This window comes from Manis pentadactyla, chromosome 3 (assembly GCF_030020395.1).
Source record: "Manis pentadactyla isolate mManPen7 chromosome 3, mManPen7.hap1, whole genome shotgun sequence".
NCBI lineage: Eukaryota > Metazoa > Chordata > Mammalia > Pholidota > Manidae > Manis > Manis pentadactyla.
In genome coordinates this window covers 91,321,741-91,338,609 of record NC_080021.1, presented here as the reverse complement: position 1 = coordinate 91,338,609, position 16,869 = coordinate 91,321,741, and positions in this window count along the sequence as shown.

Sequence of the window (16,869 nt, the reverse complement as noted above, 5' to 3'; positions counted from 1 at the left end):
GCTTTCTGGAAGAGATTGGGTAAGATTTCTGTAAATTCTTATTTAAATGTTTGGTAAACATCTCCAGTGAAGCCATGTGGGCCTGAGGTTTGATGGGAGTGTTATAATTACAAATTCAATTTTTTTAAATGGTTATGGGACTGACTATTCAGGTTGTCTGTTTCACCTTGGTATTGAGTTTTGGTAGTCTGTGATTTTCAAGGAATTAGTTCCTTTCTTGTAACTTGTCAGATACATAAGTGCAAAGTTTTTTGTAATATTCTCTTACTATCCTTTTAATGGCCACAGGGTCTGTTGTGACATCCCTATTTAATTCTGGATACTAATAATTTGTGGCTTCTCTCTTTAGATTTTTGTCTGTCTTGCTAGAGTTTTATCAATTTTATTTATCTCTTCAAAGAACAAGCTTTTAGTATTATTGGCTTCATTGTTTTCCTGCTTTAGTGTCAGTGATTTCTGTTCTTATTTAATTATCTCCTTCCTTTCTCTTTGGGGTTTTCTCTTCCTTTCCTTCTTTTTTCACTTATTTTGCTTTCCTGTCCTCAAACTTTAAAATTTGAATGAGGCTACTGAAACCAACTTCTTCTGAGTTAAAACAAAGCCAGCATGTTCCCAGGGAAGCGAGGGGGACATCTCTTTCACATTAGAACTTTAACCATCTAAAAATCAAGTATTTGTTAAGCAACAGGTCATGACTCAGCACAGTTCCTGATTCATTATGCATTTTGGTCAATTGGATCCAAAGTTATAAAATGACCAAGGTCTGGGGTAGTGCTAATAATAAATTTTTAATTATTACATTTGAACATCTAATTCTGATGTGTAAAATTGAATTTTATGGCCTTATAGTTATTCTTCAACAGTTAATTAAATTAAATTTCATACTCAAACTAAGTTGCCATTAGAGAATATGTGGATTTTATCATTTATAGGTTATTTCTTCCAGCATAGAACTAACCTGAATTGAAAAACAACATGAAGATACGATGCAAACATTCCAATATCTTCTTTGCCTTTTTCTATGTCCCCGAGCTATTTTTGATGGGATTAATCTGTGAACAAAATGCTTATATTAATTAGAAAAAAAATGTTCAATTATGTATTAGTAACTGTGCTGATTTCTCCCATTTTATCACCGCCCCTACCACTGGAGTCTTACAATAAAAACAACCATTGCCACAAATAGCCTACTTGAAAGCAATATGAAATTAATTCCTCAATGAAGCATTTTAAAAAATTATTTAGTTAAATATCTGATTCTACTCTGAGTCTTCTGAGAACTGTGATATTTTAAAGCCACGAGTCCTTGGACTTTCTGGGGTACACTAGGGAATGGGTAGATTTGAACAATAAGGATGCTTCCTCTGATACAAAAAGAACTTGTATCAGAAAACCATAGGAAGATATGGGTAGTTAGATCAGCCCTTTGGAAAGAGTACCTTTATCTGACATACTGTATTCATTCTCTTATTAATTTATATACTCATTTATTCCTTTATTTAGTGAATAGGGAAAAAGCAGTTTATAAACAGACAAGTGTCAAGGCTTTCATGAAATTTGCAGCCTAGAGAGGAAGTAATAACAGCAAATAGTTATTAAATGCTCAGTATGTGCCAGACACTTCTAATTTCCTAACATATTAACTCATTTTCAATCTTATGACAACCATGTAAAGTCACCATTATATCCCCATTTTAAAGATTGGGAAACTGAGTCACAGGCGGCTTTCAGGCACTTAATTGACTTTTGCTATTGGGCTAAAGGTTATGAATACATTAAAATTGGGTATTTAAAAATTGTGTTGCAATAGGGTATATGGATTTTTTTTTGCTTAGTTATCTATGTTATAGTCACTTTCAAAGCTTGAGCAACTCTTTATTTTTTTAGCAGTTTTACGAGTAACTTAATGAGTGAACTTTGCCAGACCTGCAGTTTTGTAAATGCATCAGAAGGGGGTCATACCAACCACTGGTGCAGTGAGGAAGCCCTTTGGTTCTTCATTTGATGGCCAGGGCATCTGCTCAGTGGGCCGTGGCTCCTCTTGATGTGGCCTGCATGCAGATGCAAAGGCCCACACATGTGCCTATCTGCACTCTGTGTACCACGTTCAATACTCATCAGACAAAAGCACAGATACGTGCTTGCAAAAGAAAACCCACTATTAAAAAGGGGGCTGCATAGCTTCAAGGAAAGGAGCAACCAGTCAGGAAAGTATATATAGTTATGAAGGTCCCATCATCTCAGGGCGAGGTATGAAAAAGCAAGGGACCACTCCCACTATGAAATATTCTACTGCACTTGCTCTTTTCATTCAAACCATCTGCAAAGGCAGGCAAAAGCAGTTGACTGGAGAAAGGTGAGTCAAAAAGGCAGGAAAGATGCTCATGGTTTCGTGATCAGCCTGTGAATAGGAGTCTTTTTCTCACCCATGTGACAGCTTTTATGCATAAACAAACAGTATCATCACTGTAGTGACATCAATGTTACCAGCATGGCTTAAGGCACCTCATGGCATAATCGGGAAGTGATGAAATTCATTTCAATTCAACTCGGTAATAATTCACTGAATCTCTCTTCACAGTCCTACCAGATGATGAGGGAGGCTTGAGAACACAACCTTTGCATCAGATAAGGCTGCCTTCTTCCTGGGGACACCAGACAGATTTCTTCCTTGCCACCAAAGCTCTGGCCCACGGACGCAGGACACTGCCTGTTTTCTGCAAGGGTCCCAATGGCTTGGAGCTTCGATGTGAACCCACACTGGGATGTTGTCACTGCAGGATGGACCTCTCCCTGAGTTCCTCATGCTCAGCCTGCACACCGCCCCTTCCTTATTGTCCCAGTGCAGAATGGGCCCTGTGGGAGGCCATGCAGACATGTGTGAGGCCTGGGACTGGGGTTGCCTCACTCATCTTCCTCCACCTGTCAACCCCTCTGCCCCTAGCGAGTGCTCTGCACCCACTGTGCCCTTCATCACTCACTTGACAGATGTTTGTCTAGGTCTAATTTATGGGAAAGAGTGTTCAGCTTTCCAACAAATAAAGGGGAGCTAATTAAGTTAGATCTATACAGCTACAAATAAAATCATGAAGCAACTGAAGAGTCAATGATTGGTAGAACCAGTGATACACATATATATACAGACACACATTATATATTCATTATTATGTATATTATATATGTTACATACACCGTATGCAACATATATAATGTATGTAACAGGAAGTATATATATTGCAGGAAGCATGTGAGCCCAGGCCCCTTAAATACAGGGTTTTGTCAGTGGGGAGTCTGACAGACTGCCGAGGGAGCTGGCCATGCCAACATAACCTCTTCATTTTCCCAGGAGATTTGAGAAGCTTAAAATAATAACTAAATCTAAATGAGCACATTTCATATTGGAATATAAATTTTCAAAAATCTGAAAGCTGATGTGACTTGAAATAGATTTAGTGTTTATCAAAGGTTTCTTGAGGCCCCCTTAAGCCCCCGAGTGCTCAAGTACCCAGTATATGAACAAATGAAATGGACCCCAGCCCTAGAAACCCAGGCCCCAGGGTTCAGTTTGTGCCAAAATGCAAGTCAGCATGGGACTAGGTAACATAGAGGTTCCTCTTGACTTTTTAATTTCAACTTACTATGTACTCATTGGCTGATAAACAGTTTTAGATACTGTTGATAGTCATTTCAATGCATTTAGGTAAACATTTTAAAGTATAACTCACATACACAAAAGGACACAACTTGTCAAGTATACAGCTTGCTAACTTCTCACAAAGTAAATGCACTTGTGTAACCAGATAAAAACCCAGGGCATCTCCTGACCCCAAAGCCCCCACCCCTCTGCTTCCCAGGCCACTGGCCCCTGGGAAGAGGTCACTGTCCGGACTTCTGCCATCCTCAGGAGGTGAGGGCTTCCTCATACACGGAATCATTCAATGTACGCATTAGGTTTGTGACGTTCCTGGATGCGCCTATGTGAGATTTATTCAGTAAAAAGATGTCACCTCCACAATAAGCAGAGGAATCATTGTATAGAGGGAGATAGCTATTTGTGTAATTTTCTGCAGCTAGAAGCATTTTTATTAGTATTTCTTATTTGGTAAGTTTGTTCATAACTAAGTGAAGTGTGCTAAACCCCTGAAAAAAATCCCAAACCCAAATATGACTTTAGCCCCTCAGTAACTGTTTTTCTCTTATGTATGTTTGACTCTACAAGCAAAATTATTTTAGTACATATGCTTCTCTTAGACTGGAAATGACTGTGGTTAAGATGAAACCAAAGTTTCTAAATTCTAATGCTGATAATATCTACCTATAGATACACAGAATTCACAGTGAGTAATCTACGTATTTGCCAACTCAGTGTTCCATTCTCCCTTCACGTTGTGATTTGAGTATATGGCACCTCTACTGAGGTTATCAACTGGGCATGACTTAGTAAAATCCTTTTTACCTTGAAAGGATTAACTTGGTGCAGGGAACAGGAATATCTATTATGGCATTTAAGTATAAGAGAGAGAGAGAAATAAGTTTTAGGTTGGTCCAAAATGTCTGAAAAAGCCTTGGGATATTTCATACGTAAAAATAATGAAGCCATTCATATTGCACGATTTAATTCCTTGTTTATTGTTTATATTCTTCAACATAAATCTTCAGTGAGTACATATTGATTATCTATGCATATTAATTACAAACTATGGCAAGTTAATAGAGTATATCATAATTCTGAAGACATTCATCAATCTTTTCTGAACTGTTGGCTGAAGATTTCCTGAAGTGTTAGTTTGACTTCTTAGCTGATATGTATTATTTTTCTGCTAACACAGCAGTCCCATGTCTACATATTTGTGGCTGTTTGTTTCTCAGGCTTAAAAGAAAGGGAAGCAATTGCATGCTATTATAAAATATTAGGTAATAGCATGAAATCTTCTTTCTGGAAAATCTTTAAAAATAAGTTAGCTTCCTTACATCTTTACGGTTTAAATGGTATTGTATGAAAATGTACTATGCCACATCTTAGCAAGAGATTAGAATTAGAATTCCTCAGTATTAATCAGGTTATCTTTTTTTATAAAACCTCACAATTGTTCCAGGGTGTTGTTAATTGGACATCACGAATTCCTTGTTGCCTCAAAATGGATGTCACTTTTGAATAATGTTAAAATTCTTTTGAACCTGTAGAAATCCTCATCCTGAACTACTTCTGCTTTAAGAATGGGTGGTTCTACATGTTAACAATAATATAATCAAACTCAGCGAATGCTACCTTCTTTCCGAAAGCATTTTCTTTGAACTTCTGCTTCATAATTCAGATCTTTCACAATGTGGTGAAACTGTCTCTTACCTTTTTACTTTTTTTGAAGAATACTGGAATCGGAGCAGAGTTAGAATTTCTTTCAGTTGTGATTTCATTAAAATGAAAACATCATTTATCTTCAAAATTCTTTTAATGGACTTTTTCTCCATGTGATTCATTGTATGATGATTTTGTAGGCATTGCTTTTCCTGATGACACTGAATTGAGATTATAAAGGGACGCTGACCTGTGAAGGTGGCAGAGATTGGATCCCAGGTGAGGTGTAGCAGAAGGAACCCAGTGAATTCTCCATGACCAACATCAGAGGAAGTGAGTGTGTCTGTTATCCGATTGTTTATACATTTTAATAAGCAAATACATTAATACTTGCTCTATGCCTGCCAAGCACAGGCCATAGCTTTTTATTGTTGCTGCATTGCATAAGATGAACTGGGCACAGAGGGGTTAAGTAGCTTCTGGAGGTCACACAGTTGCTATTGGAGGACCAGACCCCAGCTGGGGCTCCAGAATCCATGAGTTAAGCTGCTGTGCTGTGCTCCATGGCCTTTATTCCAATGTGGAAAGTGATCAGCTTAACTAGGTCCACAGATTTCATAATGGGCATGCCCATATTCCTCTCTCTACTCCCAAAAATATGGTGTTACAGGAGAGAATGTTACCTATGTAGCAGAGAGTATTTACAAGGCAAGGAGAGGCTTTATAAATGAAAACCTTTTTTTTATTTGTAACTGGAAAAGGTTTTCAAAGAAGTTCTCCATCTTTCAAAATGCTTTCAATGCTTTTCAGCAGGTACTGAAAGTAAGAAAAATGAAACTGATGAAATTATGTTGATTGCATTATTGCCATCTCCTCAATGCTGGCCTCCAATAATGGAGAAGACCATGCCTGATATTGCCTAGAAGTGCAAAAGACACGAGTAGACCAGAATTCATTATTTGATAGACTCATCATACCCACTATTTTTTTTCTTTAAAAATGCTGCCTTTTTTCTTCCTTTGTGATGGAATCAATAGGAAAATACATTGAAATAGTCACATTTATCGTTTCACTTCTTCTCTGATAAAAGATTCAACTGAAGTTATAGCTACCCAAAAGTTATAAATGTCCCTATGTCTTTGAGTTCAGAGAAACTTTGCTCAGATATCACTGATTTAGTATGGACAGAACATTTTAGATAATTAAATGTCACTTCTCAGATCACGAAATGCTTGAAACTACACAATTGTACTCACTTAACTTTCTGGGTTGAGGACTGGCACCTAGTTGGAAGTCAGTGTTCCAAATTGGTTGTATAAAGGACTAGAGGAAAAGGGGTGCTCTCAGAAGTCAAGCAACCTGATGCAGTTGGAATGCAGACCGGAATCTTAGGCAATAAAAACAGAGAGAGTCAAAGTCTGTTTTGAGACCAGCCCAGGAAATACCCAAACACACAGCAGGATTCTCCTAGGAGTTTTCGGCTTTTCCCCAGTGCACAGACATGTGCCCATAGCATACTGCATGTGAAATAAAGTGTTTTATAAAACATCATATATGTATTACTCATGAACCTAAAATGTGGACATGTGCCCAAAGAGTTAACCAGAATAATGTCCAGCAAAGGCACTAATTGCCATTATCTTTGGGTAGGGGAACAGGTGGTGACATTTTTGTTAACTTCTATTTTCTTCTTGGTACTTTGACATATTATTTGGATTTTTATAATGAATACATGTCACTTTTATACAAGTGACAATATCCTTTAAAAAACTGAACAACTTGTCAAGACTATACTTTTTGGTCTGAGAATTTGTATTTAGAGCCTTTCTGATAATAAATTTGAAAAACTAATCAGTAGGCTGCTTGGGATATTCATAGTTTGAATTAGTGAGACCATGTACTTTGGGTACATGAGAATTCTTGTCTTTATGTTCTTTACCACAGGGGGAGGAGGTATGTGGATCTAATTAAGGCCAAAGCAGTATCATATTATCAGGACAAGCCAGGATTTATTAATGATCAGGACACAATATGAAATCCATCTTATGAGCATAAATATCTAGGTGACTGGAATGCAATCCAATTTATTTGCTAAATCCAGAGATTGATTGTCTTACAGCAATATTTTGTCTGTGTACCCTAAGTCCAATATTTCTGATAATTTATGTTAAAAATTAGACATAAATATAGCATCGTTTTTTTTTTATCAATAGCCCACTCATCTTGATATATTTTCACCTGTGCCATGAGTACAGGTGCCGTAAATTTAGATGAGATTTTTGAAAAATTCTAATTACAATGGGAAATAACCAACATTCCCCAAAGGGGCTCATCCTCTGACCTGCAATCTCTGTTATGCCACTTTCTGCTTTGGTAGAAAGGGAAATTAGGTCCATGTCTGCTTGCATTTTGTAGGAAAACCATTACTTTGGAGAGAGGCAGTGCTAGTCAAAACCTGGTTTCATTACTTACCACCCCTGCAACCTTGGGCAACCCATTTAATCTCTTTGAGTCTTCCTGTAAAATGGTGATAATAACACCATTTTAAGATTGATGATAATGTATATATTTTGTCTGCAACAGTTTATGTGATCAATAAATGGTAGCTACCATTCTCACACACAAAAAAATCAAACTGATGATGGGATATTGGATTAAAAATCAAGTAACAAGAATTGAGCAAATAGCTCATTTTTAGACAATGAAGAAAATGTCATTTAGGGCATTTTTGAAGTGGGAGATGATGCTTTGGCTGACCTCCTAAACATAAGTGGAGCATGTGGGAAAAACAGGAGGCTGGCAGTGTGTGCAGGGTCCTGTGTGAGAGAGAACCATCCTTCCATGGGGTTGCTGATCACTCAGTGCTCTTTATACATTTCTGTACTGACAAAATGTGTGGGTTTTTCATAGTTTCAGAACTAATGGAACTGCATGCTCAGAGTTTATGTAGCTAATTTCATGTTCTGTCTGATTTCCCAGTGCCTGATGCCCTCTCTTCTGCATTCTCCCATGGCTACACCCTGGATGGACCCTAGCTTTGTTGTGCTCAGTCTTCCTTGACCACACACTAGGCCAGGAGCCCCTAGAGCACCAGGAATGCATGTGTCTTGCTCATCTTTGAGTTCTAGTGGCCAGAAGGTCACCTGATATGGGGGCAGCACTGTGACATCCAGGCAAGAAGGCGCAAGCCACTCTGTCCTGTGGGTGCTGCCTAGTGCCACCCTAGCCAGTCAGGGAGAACTGGGCAGGTGCTGGCTGCTGCTGGGCAGAGGCGGCAGGCCTCTGACCTGGGTTGCTGTTGAGGGTACAGCCACCACCGGGCCCCTTGGATGTATGGTTGCCCTGGCATGGTGTGGACAGCAGAGACAGGACACAGCAAATTGATCTGGGTTGAGGTAATCATTTCCAAGAAGGGAGGGGCTGGAGAAGAGCTGATCACCTCAGCGAGGGTTCTTTGGTCTGAGGTCTGGGAAGCCAGCTCTGGACCATGGGCAAAAGGGGGTTTGTTGGGAGAACATTTCTAAGTGTGTGTCTATAAGGACAGCCAGCACTGCCTCTGTGCTTCTCAGTCAGAGTGGAGTTTCCCACTGCTCAGGATGAACACTTCTGGGTTCTGACCTTGACCCACTCTGCCTTCCCCCGGGCACTCCTTGCTCCTCTCTGTCTCTGTCTGTGTCTCTCTTCTGTCTCAGCTCCCTCGCTCACTTATGCTCTCTTTGGTTCCTGTCTCTCCATCTGGAAACAAGTGAACCTGCAGCATAAGCAACAGTGGCAGGGCATGTTACTCCCACTCTGCATGGTCTCGCTCCCTCTCAAGTTTGCTGAAAACTTTGTGATCTCCGTTTCAAAGCTCTCACCCCACCTTGACATGACTGCTACCCTCACGACTCTGACAACTATCCTTGTGTCGGCCGGTAGTGTCCTAATGGCTAACCCACCCACACACTGATCTATTCCTGTTTTCCCAGATGTTTCCTAACATTTGATCCTACCAATTGCTGGAAATGCTATCAGTAATAATGGTAAGAAAACCCCTGATGACTCCTTTGCCATCTCCCCCTCAAAGCCCATCACCTCATCTTATCATGACAGAAACATCAGCCAGATCCCAGACGGGAGACATTCTACAAAATACCCCGCCAGTACTCCTCAATACTGTCAAGATGTCAGAAGGAAGAAAACCCATCAGGACCCAAGGAGGCATGGATGATTAAATGTAACCTGGCACCCTGTAGGAGACCCTGAGACAGAACAAGGACACCAGCAAAACCTAAGGAAATCTGAATAAACTGTGCAATTTTTAAAAATGATGTAGTGCCATCAGCTCTTATTGAAACAAATGTACCAAATGGGTGGGAGATGCTAATTATGAGGAGAACTGTATATGAGGCATGTGAGAACCCTAGGCACCATCTTGACAAGTTTTCTGTAAATCTAAAACTGCTCTAACTTAAAAAGGTTATTTTTTAAAAACAAAGAAACACAGGGATGTGAAGTGTCTGGATAGGACCTTCTTTAACGAAAGTCTGAGAGGTTTCTTCATATAAAAAGTGAATGGTACCAAATTGAGGACATTACTGAACAGTCAAAATCATTTCTCTCTCTCTCTCTCTCTCTCTCGATTTTTTTGGTTCCACAAATGATTGTGTGTTTTATTGTGTGTCATCAGCTGATTATTTCAGAATAAATATGTTGATTAAGTTAAAATGCACAAATGGAAAGTAAAAATTATGTAAATTTCCTTTGTTTTTCTTGAGCTTTTTTTTTAAAGGAGAAAACGTTCTTCAAGGAAATGTATGCATTGATATTAGAGTCTAATCATACTTTATCATGTAAATGCATATTTACAATATTTTAAAAAGGTAGATTATGTAAATCATTTTAAGGACATACAAAAAATATGTAGATATTTTACCAGCCAGAAAATTATGCATTTAGAAATATGCTGAAAAGCTTCTTCTTCAAATGAGAGACTGCAAGTGCTCCTCCCAGTTGGAATGGCTGATCACACCAGTATGTGCTTTATTTAGACAAAATATGCAGGGGACATTCTTACGCAATGAGAATCTAAATGTGCACAGCAGCAGCCAATTTCCAGTGTTAAACGTAATCATTGTTTTAAATTTCCTGCACGATTTTCTTTAAGATAATCAGCCCTGGTCTTGGAGACGTTTCTAGGATTTTTTCTCTAGAACCGGGGAAAACATTTACTCATTTAGGGAAATGTGTCTGTGGGTGCATGGCCTCTGGGTCTGCTTGGGCTTCCCACCTGCAGGAGGTTTGGTTTGCAGGGGACTTTTCCAGAAAGCTCATGCCCCACCAGAGGCTGGGAAGCTGGCTCTGGTGGCTGAGGGGCTCTGTTTCTCAAATAGTCTCTGTAGTGTATTGGCATTTGCTTCTAGGATGGGTTGGCCACCCTGAGACTGGACTGGCAGGCCTTCCCTGAGAGTGATTCAGGGGCACTGGCAGGAAAGCCCAGGGGCAGGGCAAGAGGAGTGGTAGCAGAGTGCTTGCACAGAGGCAGGAGAGGTGCCATGAATAACCTGCTCTTCTCCACCCATGTGGGAAGCGCACTGGTGCAGACAGAGGGACCAGCAGTAGAAGGAGTCTGTGTGATATCCATACTGAAAGTGTGGAAGAATGCAGCTGGATCACCAAGTGGGCATGTTTATATTTCACCGCAAATTAAGCAAACTTGTTCACAAAGTAACAACAAACTGGCTGCCCTGGCCCACTGCCTGTGAGCTCCACCTCAGAAAGTCATGGCACAACTCCGTGTCCCTGCTGGCCGCTGGCTTCCCCGCCAGAGGAGAGTGGAGGGGTCAGATAACCCAGGCGGGAAGAAGGGCTGGGAGTCCAGACAGACATTCTGTGGATGGTCTTCCTCTGGGAAAGGGCAAGAGAAAAGAAGCTCCTTCCCGCCACAGCTGGGTCTTTGACAGCAGGAAGAAATGCAGTGCCATGGCCATTTGTCTTTTGGGGGAGGTGGGTCTGTGATCATAACACTATGCTCAAAGCTAATGGCCAGGAAGACACAGATGAAGCACAGGCAGTGTCTCTGATTTCCTGGAGATGACATTTAGCTGGAGTGAAGTACCATATGGGACAGTTTAGGTAACACTCTCAACATATTATTAACTGCTCAGATGAAAGAGGCAGATGGTGGAGGTCCATGTGTTCAGAGGACAGGGGAGCAGCTCCTGCTACAGCAAGGAAGCCACACCTCACGGAGCTGGGCTTTTCCAGGCAGACCTGGGGGCACGTGGAAGGGGATTCCATGTGCACGGATGTGTGTGGGTGCACTCAACTTTTTTAAAATAGAAGCTGACTTCAGCAGAATTTTGTCACACCTTCAGACTACCTGGGCTTTAGGTCCTGTTCTCGGCACCCACTCGCAGCATCTGATGTGAAATGGAGCATGTAGACCATGGGCCCCAGTCTCAGGGACTGAACCTGCTGTCGGTGAAAGTTACAGCCTGGGGACATGGGGCATTTTCCTACAGTATGGGAGCACTCTGGTTTAGCTCCACCAACACAGTCTACATTTTGAATCCTGCTAAGGAAACACCACCCCTCCCAAGCTTCTGAGCAGAGCCAAATCACACAGATTAAGCCTGGACATTTAAAGTGAGCATTTGACGAGCTGTGGTGATGGCATCGTGTGTACAAAAGGCATCTGTCATCTATGATGCTATAGTTCAGGATTTCTGGAGATTGAAGACAGACTATGCTGCGTCCAGATTGAAAGCAGTTAACACGGCTGAACTACGTGAACTTGCCAATATTCTGTTCATGACAAAAATGGCAACTCAGTGCAAACCTCATACTTAGAGATTTTATCTCAGCGAGATCATTTTGTAGGAGTTCAGAATGACTTAATGATTATAATCTGGGACACATCTAAGAGAGGAGAGGAATGGATAAAAATCTAAATACAAAAGACACAAAACAGATGTTCAGACAAACGACTGTGTGGACTCCCCCACCCCCTTCCCAGGAGACCTCAGTGGGGCTGAAGAATCCCACGGGAGCTGGCTCATCCCCTCTTCAAAGTACAATGTTAAGATACCCTAGGAATCCTGGTCCTGGAAATTGTATGCTGACCAACCAAAATAAAGTTTAAGTTCAAATTAAAAGGCATTTCTAGAAATCACTTTATTATTTTGTGTGGACCAATATCAACAATGTTGACACAAGGAGCAGATTGTTTTTATGTCTTACCCCTCTGTGATCAACTTGTTTTCTATAATAATCATGAAATGAAATGAAATGTAAAATAATAATAATAACCAGAAAAGATCACAGAGGCTGAAAATTTTTTCTTCAACTGGATATATATAAATCATGCTAATAAAAAATAAGAAAATTATAATGGAACAAAAAATTTTAAAAATCAAACAATAATAACCTTTAAGAGCTTGTACATTAATGTTCTCATGCCATTCTGATATAATAACGTTTTATGTTAACAATTGTACAGGAGCCAACAACTTTTTTTTTTTTAAAGGATTTTTTTAAAAATTTTATTTTGGTATCATTAATCTACAATTACATGAAGGACATTATGTTTACTAGGCTCCCCCCATCACCAAGTCCCCCCCACATCCCCATTCACAGTCACGGTCCATCAACCTAGTAAGATGCTGCAAAATCACTACTTGTCTTCTCTGTGTTGCACAGCCCTCCTCGTGTCCCTCCCCACTATACATGTTAATTGTAATGCTCCCTTTCTTTTCTTCCTGCCCTTATCCCTCCCTTCCCACTCATCCTCCCCAGTCCCTTTCCCTTTGGTAACTGTTAGTCCATTCTTGGGTTCTGTGCTTCTGCTGCTGTTTTGTTCCTTCAGTTTTCTTTTGTTCTTATACTCACATATGAGTGAAATCATTTGGTACTTGTCTTTCTCTGCCTGGCTTATTTCACTGAGCATAATACCCTCTAGCTCAATCCATGTTGTTGCAAATGGTAGGATCTGTTTTTTTCTTATGGCTGAGTAGTATTCCATTGTGTATATGTACCACATCTTCTTTATCCATTCATCTACTGATGGACATTTATGTTGCTTCCATATCTTGGCTATTGTAAATAGTGCAGCGATAAACATAGGGGTGCATCTGTCTTTTTCAAACTGGAGTGCTGCATTCTTGGGGTAAATTCCTAGAAGTGGAGTTCCTGGGTCAAATGGTATTTCTATTTTGAGCATTTTGAGGAACCTCCATACTGCTTTCCACAATGGTTGAACTAATTTACATTCCCACCAGCGGTGTAGGAGGGTTCCCCTTTCTCCACAACCTCGCCAACACTTGTTGTTTGTCCTCTGGATGGCAGCCATCCTTACTGGTGTGAGATGATATTTCATTGTGGTTTTAATTTGCATTTCTCTGATGACAAGTGATGTGGAGCATCTTCTCATGTGTCTGTTGGCCATCTGAATTTCTTCTTTGAGAACTGTCTATTCAGCTCCTCTACCCATTTTTTAATTGGATTATTTGCTTTTTGGTTGTTGAAGTGTGTGAGCTCTTTATATATTTTGGATGTCAAGCCTTTATCAGATCTGTCATTTATGAATATGTTCTCCCATACTGTAGGGTACCTTTTTGTTCTATTGATGGTGTCCTTTGCTGTACAGAAGCTTTTCAGCTTGATATAGTCCCACTTGTTCATTTTTGCTTTTGTTTTCCTTGCCCAGGGAGATATGTTCATGAAGAAGTCGCTCATGTTTATGTCCAAGAGATTTTTGCCTATGTTTTTTCCTAAGAGTTTTATGGTTTCATGACTTACATTCAGGTCTTTGATCCATTTTGAATTTACTTTTGTGTATAGGGTTAGACAGTGATCCAGTTTCATTCTCTTACATGTAGCTGTCCAGTTTTGCCAGCACCATCTGTTGAAGAGACTGTCATTTCCCCATTGTATGTCCATGGCTCCTTTATCGAACATTAATTGACCATATATGTTTGGGTTAATGTTTGGAGTCTTTATTCTGTTCCATTGGTCTGTGGCTCTGTTCTTGTGCCAGTACCAAATTGTCTTGATTACTGTGGCTTTATAGTAGAGCTTGAAGATGGTGAGTGAGATCCCCCCCACTTTATTCTTCCTTCTCAGGATTGCTTTAGCTATTCGGGGTCTTTGGTGTTTCCATATGAATTTTTGAACAATTTGTTCCAGTTCATTGAAGAATGCTGTTGGTAGTTTGATAGGGATTGCATTGAATCTGTATATTGCTTTGGGCAGGATGGCCATTTTGACAATATTAATTCTTCCTAGCCAGGAGCATGGGATGAGTTTCCTTTTGTTAGTGACCTCTTTAATTTCTCTTAAGAGTCTTATAGTTTTCAGGGTATAGGTCTTTCACTTCTTTGGTTAGGTGTATTCCTAGGTATTTTATTCTTTTTGATGCAATTATGAATGGAATTGTTTTCCTGATTTCTCTTTCTATTGGCTCATTGTTAGTGTATAGGAAAGCCACAGATTTCTGTGTGTTAATTTTGTATCCTGCAACTTTACTGTATTCCGATATCAGTTCTAGTAGTTTTGGAGTGGAGTCTTTAGGGTTTTTTATGTACAATATCATGTCATCTGCAAATAGTGACAGTTTAATGTCTTCTTTACCAATCTGGATTCTTTGTATCTCTTTGTTTTGTCTAATTGCCGTGGCTAGGACCTCCAGTACTATGTTGAATAACAGTGGGGAGAGTGGGCATCCCTGTCTTGTTCCCGATCGTAGAGGAAAAGTTTTCAGCTTCTCACTGTTCAGTATGATGTTGGCTGTGGGACTATCATATATGGCCTTTATTATGTTGAGGTACTTGCCCTCCATACCCATTTTGTTGAGTGTTTTTATCATGAATGAATGTTGAATTTTGTCGAATGCTTTTTCAGCATCTATGGAGATGTCATGTGGTTTTTGTCTTTCTTTTTGTTGATGTGGTAGATGATGTTGATGGATTTTCGAATGTTGTACCATCCTTGCATCCCTGGGATGAATCCCACTTGGTCATGGTGTATGATCCTCTTGATGTATTTTTGAATTCGGTTTGCTAATATTTTGTTGAGTATTTTTGCATCTACGTTCATCAGGGATATTGGTCTGTAGTTTTCTTTTTTGGTGGGGTCTTTGCCTGGTTTTGGTATTAGGGTGATGTTGGCTTCATAGAATGAGTTTGGGAGTATTCCCCCCTCTTCTATTTTTTTGGAAAACTTTAAGGACATTGGGTATTATGTCTTCTCTGTATGTCTGATAAAATTCCGAGGTAAATCCATCTGGCCCGGGGGTTTTGTTCCTGGGTAGTTTTTTGATTACCGCTTCAGTTTTGTTGCTGGTAATTGGTCTGTTTAGATTTTCTGTTTCTTCCTTGGTCAGTCTTGGAAGGTTGTATTTTTCTAGGAAGTTGTCCATTTCTCCCAGGTTTCCCAGCTTGTTAGCATATAGGTTTTCATAGTACTCTCTAATAATTCTTTGTATTTCTGTGGGGTCCGTTGTGATTTTTCCTTTCTTGTTTCTGCTTCTGTTGATATGTGTTGACTCTCTTTTCCTCTTAATAAGTCTGGCTAGAGGCTTATCTATTTTGTTTATTTTCTCGAAGAACCAGCTCTTGGTTTCATTGATTTTTTCTGTTGTTTTATTCTTCTCAATTTTATTTATTTCTTCTCTGATCTTTATTATGTCCCTCCTTCTGCTGACCTTAGGCCTCATTTGTTCTTCTTTTTCCAATTTCGATAATTGTGACATTAGACCATTCATTTGGGGTTGTTCTTCCTTCTTTAAATATGCCTGGATTGCTATATACTTTCCTCTTAAGAGTGTTTTTGCTGTATCCCAGAGTAGTTGGGATTTGTTTGTTTTTGTCGTTTGTTTCCATCTATTGCTGTTGTTGTGGTTTGTTTCCATATATTGCTGGATCTCCATTTTAATTTGGTCATTGATCCATTGATTATTTAGGAGCATGTTGTTAAGCCTCCATATGTTTGTGAGCCTTTTTGCTTTCTTTGTACAATTTATTTCTAGTTTTATGTCTTTGTGGTCTGAAAAGATGGTTGGTAGGATTTCAATCTTTTGGAATTTACTGAGGCTCTTTTTGTGGCCTAGTATCTGGTCTATTCTGGAGAATGTTCCATGTGCACTTGAGAAGAATGTGTATCCTGTTGCTTTTGGATGTAGAGTTCTACAGATGTCTATTAGGTCCATCTGTTCTAGTGTGTTGTTCAGTGCCTCTGTGTCCTTACTTATTTTCTGTCTGGTGGATCTGTCCTTTGGAGTGAGTGGTGTGTTGAAGTCTCCCAAAATAAATGCATTGCAGTCTATTTCCTCCTTTAATTCTGTTAGTATTTGTTTCACATATGTTGGTGCTCCTGTATTGGGTACGTATATATTTATAATGGTTATATCCTCTTTTTGGACTGAGCCTTTTATCATTATGTAATATCCTTCTTTATCTTTTGTTACTTTCTTTATTTTGAAGTCTATTTTGTCTGATACTAGTATTGTAGCACCTGCTTTTTTCTCTCTGTTGTTTGCATGAAATATCTTTTTCCATCCCTTGACTTTTAGTCTTTGCATGTCTTTGGGTTTGAAG